The sequence below is a fragment of the Orycteropus afer genome, unplaced genomic scaffold (genome assembly GCF_000298275.1).
Source record: "Orycteropus afer afer isolate SDZICR_OR568_19922 unplaced genomic scaffold, OryAfe1.0 scaffold00138, whole genome shotgun sequence".
Taxonomy (NCBI): Eukaryota; Metazoa; Chordata; class Mammalia; order Tubulidentata; family Orycteropodidae; genus Orycteropus; species Orycteropus afer.
Genome location: NW_006921725.1, coordinates 6,257,108 through 6,262,458, shown reverse-complemented (window position 1 = coordinate 6,262,458; position 5,351 = coordinate 6,257,108). Strand labels below are relative to the sequence as shown.

The following is a 5,351-nucleotide window of genomic DNA, read 5'->3' as shown; positions in this document are numbered from 1 at the left end:
AGTGTTTCGTTCTGCTGTGCATGGGGTCGCTATGAGTCGGAAACGACTCGACGGCACTTAACAACAACAACAACAGTGTCTCATTGCCTAAGGCATTATTTGACTGCTAATGAGAAGATTGGAGGTTCAAACCCATCAACTGTTTTGCAGGAGGAAGATGGGCAACCTACTTCAGTAAAGATTACCCCCTTGGAAACTCAATGGGGTCGCTATGAGTCAGAATTGACTTGATGGCAGTGAGTTTGGTTGTTTTTTTTTTTTTTTTTTGGTTCAAACACCTTTTAAAAACAATTGGTCTCCAGTAACTCTGAGATTATTTTTTTCTCAAGGTGCTTGCATGTAACTTCAAAAACACACTTACCAGCCCAAAATTATTAAGGAATGCCATATGGAAATGTGAATTATTGCACTTAGGAGAAATGATATGTGATAGAAACAACTAAAAAGTGAATCCTTCATAGTCTTGAGAAAAAGAAAATGTGATCTTGAGTAATCTGCTCTCTAGAAGAGATCATCTTTAGATATAGATTAATAAATGATTGGTAATGAAGCTTATTAGTCATGGATATATAGTCATCATTTTGGTGGCTGTTTCTCAGCAGCTGTCTGCCAAGCTACTTATTTTAAGGAAAAAAAGAACTAGTGGTCATCAATCATTCTTTACATATTTTGACCCTATAGGGAAAGAACTTCTTCAGAAACATTTATTGAATTCTCATTGTGGAGCACACACTGAGCTGGTCACTTATATTAGTAAGAATTAGGCTTGACTGAGTGACAGAAAACAAATCTTATTTAAATAAGATTCATTCATTCATTTTCGCAGCAGCCATTTACTGAGTGCCTCATCTTTCCCAGGCACTGTTTTGGATGTTGTTCAGAGCAGTGAACACAAAACAGAAGTCTCTGCTCTTGAGTCTTACATTTTAGGTGATGAATACAGAACCTAAACAAAAAGAAGTTAATGTGTATTATGCCAGATGGTTAACTCTAGAATGCCAGAGGAGAGTTTTTATTTTGTTTGTTTGCAATTTTAAACTGAGTAGTCAAAGAAGGCCTCAAAGAGAAGATTACATTTGAATAAAGCCCTAAAGGAGATGGGGCAGCAAGGTGTTTGGGTATTTGGTGGTAGCATATTCCAGGCAAAGGGGACAATAAATATATAGGCCCGTAGGCGTGGAAGCTCTTTGGAGCACAGAAAGCAATGAATGAAATAGGGTATAAGGTCAGAAGGAGAACAGGCTCCAGATCCTATAGAACATTTTTGGTCATTATAAGTATTTTGGCTTTATTCTGAGATGGGAAGTCACGGGAAGGTTTTGAACAGAGGCGTGATATCTGACTTAAATTTTCAAAGGATCATTTTGGCTGCTATGTTCAGAAAAAAATATAGAGAAAGAGTGGCAGAGGCAGTGAAACCATTTGGATGCTATTTTGACAATTCAGATGATGAGTGATGATGTCTTGGACTGGGAGGATGTAGTGAGGATAATTAGAAGTATTTAGAAAATGAATATATTTTGGAGATATGACAGGATGTAGTCTATGATTGGATATGTAGGACATGAGAAAAAGAGAGGCGTCATATACCAAAGTTTTAACCTGAGCAACTGGAGAAGGTGGAGTTGCATTTACTCAGGTTTGGGAGCAGATTTGGGGAGAAAGATAAAGAGTTCCAACCTGAAAGTGTGAATTTTAAGATGCCTACTAAATATTCAGGAGGAGATGTTTGGTAGGAATTTGTAGTTCAGGGGAAAGATGTTGACAGGTGAAAATAATTGGAATTTTTCAATCCAGAATATCTAATCCAGCACTGACTGTGTATTCTCTCCAAACTCATGTGGTCTCCAATACATAAAAACTAGTCTCATTACTTGAAAGCCAGTCAATGCATAAATTAAAATTTACATGGGACACATTAAATGCAGTTACACTCCATTCTCATACACCTACACACAAAACCATTGTCCTAAAGGAACATACTGAATATTGTTATAAACATCTCAGTTTTGTTCAGTATTTACCATGTCCTTGAGCATCTTATTTGTGGAAAGAAATTCTCAAATGCTTATAGGTAACATGACTTTCTATAAATGAGCTTCTCCCACCATCATAGTTTTCTCTTCTATATTTAACACTGTCTGGTCTGGCATTATCCTTGTAATTAGTTGCAGATCGGACCATTGTGAGCCACAGTTGTCACTGACTGACTTTCAGAAGTACTTCTCCAGGCCTTTCTTCCTAGTCCATCTCAGTCTGCTATCTTCACTGAAACCCATTCAGCTTCATAACACGCAAACCATCCACTGACAGATGGTTTGTCGTTAGGTGTAAGGTATATTGACCAGGAATTCCTGTATCTCCCATGTGGAAGGTGAAGATTTTGCTACTGGACCACCCTCATTTGCCTCTAATAGTTTTGCTTCTTTTTTCCCAGAGTGGGTTTCCTGGTGCAAAAGAATGACTGGAGACCTTTAATGTTCTTTACCCATCATTTTCTGCACTCATTTTCCATTTTCCAGGTTCCATAGCAAATACAAGAATTTTGTTTGCAATGTGATTAAAAAAAAAACTTAATTGCAAATAATAGCCAAAACTCACTGCCATCAAGTCAATTCCTACTCATAGCGACCCCTATTGGGTTTCTAATGCTTTAAATCTTTACAGAAATAGATCACCTCATCTTCCTCTCATGGAGCAACTGGTGGGTGTGAGCTACCCACATTCTGGTTAACAGGCAAATGCCTTAAAATTGCAAATAATATCGTAAATAAATTAGAAATCACAAATTGTGTGGTAATTACATAGTCTCACCAAGTATGCACACAAGGGAAAGGAAGAGAAGCTGAGTAGAGGAAGGCACAGCCACTTAGTCAGGGTGACTAACAACTCATTTAACATTGCTCCTTTGAATTTACCTTTGTTAGATCCAAGCTGCAATTTATCTTGAATTTATGCTTTTTTATGGTCTTGTTTCAACTTTGTACTTTTCCATTGTGGTAATGGGCTTTCCAATAATATTCTAAAACTTAGATTTTTGATATTAGCCTTCTTAATGTTCTTTAATAATACTGGTTGTTTTTTAATAGTACTGTGGTGTGTTTCTGCCTGTTTTGTCCATCCAATTTATTATTTTTAACTTTCGTTTATAAAATATTTTATAGCTTTATATCCTACCCCATTATGATAATTTCAAAATTATTTTGTTGTGAGCCTGAAATATTATGGTTCCTAGTTTGCTTCACAAAGCAATTGTTTCTGGGAGCATAAGAAGATTGGTTTTGAATGTTGATAGTGTTTTATGGTACTGAGTTGTTGTTTAAGCATTATTTAAAGAAACCAATTTCTCTACATTGAATCACATACTTAAGAATGAATGTGGCATTTCTTAGTGGGCTTGTTATGAAGAAATGACCAGAGCCTCCAGGAAATATTCACAGAGGATTATTCTTTAGTTATAAAGATTACTTAAATGTATGTAATCTCAACCCTGTTATTTGCAATCTTAATATAGTAAATCATAGAGGCCATAGTGTGGCAGAAAGCCTATATTCATGGTTGCTTTAAATTTAAATATTTATTGTTGTGACTTTAGCTTTTATTCTAAAACTTCTTTAAGATATCTGATGTATAGTTATCTCAATGACAAGACACTTGAAGACAAGTCTGTTTCATAGATATTAAGGGTCTAGACATTTAATTAGGAACTCTGGTAGCATAGTACCTAAGGCACTTGACTGTTAATCAGAAGGCTAGCGGTTCAAACCCACCAGCCACTCCTTGGAAGGAAGATTGGGCAATCTACTTCCACAGAGATACCGCCTCGGAAACCCACAGAGGAATCGCTATGAGTCGCATCTGACTCGACGGCAGATAACAACAATAGACATTTAATTGGTTGTTATATTTTCTCATTTCATTTTCAATGCTTTTATCTCAAAAGAGGTTAAAGTTAAACCTAAAATCCACTCATTCAACAAATATTCGAGTGCCTCCAGTATGTTATGTAATTGAAGATAACAAAGAATAATAAAATGTGGTGTCCCCCCCGAGGGAATTCTTAGTCATTTGCGAGAAACAAATGTAATAGAACATCATAATTGTAAAAATTGAGATAATTATCAAGTATGAGGAAAGCTCCTCTTCTGGGAGCTCTGTTGAAGTTCTTGACTCTGATTCTTGTTCTAAAGGATGAGTAGGACTGACTCGGAGGGAGTAGACAAGGAGAATAGACACATTGTTTCCAGCATCAGATAGAGAATGGACGAGGAGTTGAAGGAGGGGAACTACAAACCTGTGATATTTTGGCAATCCAGTGTAGCAGAATATGAAATAGACCTGGACCAAGATGTGGATTAGGTCTTGTTTAGCACGTCAGATATTATCATGTAAGCAGTTTATTGGCAGATTTTAAGCAGGGAAGGAATACCTTCACATTATTGTTCTTCTGAAAACTCCTTTGTCCAGTGTGGAGAAGACACTGGAAAAAAATCACTGAAAGACTGATCAGAGAAGAGACAATGATTCAAGATAACTTAAATAGCTTCAAATCAGGGAGGAATTAATACTTATCAAGTGAAATAACTGAAGTGTCATAACTTGAGGGTTGTAGGGTAGAGATGCATCGTGGCTGACAGGTTTCCAGCACAGGAAGGAAAATTGATAGTTCCGCTCCTTACTTGGATGTGGAGATTACAGATAGGGAGCTGACTGGGGGCTAAGATACATGGCATCTCAGGTGACTGAGATACATCTCATAATTGAAAATTGTTGTTGTTGTTAGGTGACATTGAGTCAATTTTGACTTATAATTACCTAATGTGATGGGAGCTCTTGTGGTGTAGGGCCTAAGGCATTTGACTGCTAACCAGAAAGCTGGCAGTTCACACCCAACCACTCCTCAGAAGGAAGACTGGGCAATCTACTTCCGTAGAGATACTGTCTTGGAAACCCAAGGAGGGGTTACTATGAGTCAGAATTGACTGAACAGCAGTGAGGGTTTTTTTTAATGTGACAGAGTAGAATTGCTCCATATGCTTTTCTAGGCTCTAATCTTTATAGGAAGGAGCTCTGATGGCGCAGTGCCTAAGGGATTTGACTGCTAAACAGAAGATTGGCAGTTCAAACCTACCAGCCACTCCATAGAAGGAAGATGGGACAATCTACTTCTGTAAAGATTTCTTGCCTTAGAAACCCAATGGGGGTCACTATGAGTTGGAATTGACTCAATGGCAGTGGGTTTTTTTTTTTTTTTTTTTTCCTGTTTTAATCTTTATAGGAGGAGATTGCCAGGTCTTTCTCCCATGGAGCCACTGAGTGAGTTTGAACTACCAACCTTTTTTTTTTTTTTT

The 5,351-nt window shown here is 37.3% G+C and overlaps 1 protein-coding gene across 1 annotated transcript in view; it reads left to right on the top strand.

Moving 5' to 3' along the window:
- DIAPH3 (diaphanous related formin 3) overlaps positions 1 to 5,351 on the top strand; it is a 923,535-nt gene that overhangs the window by 589,100 nt on the left and 329,084 nt on the right. The gene's annotated exons all lie outside the window — the stretch shown is intronic.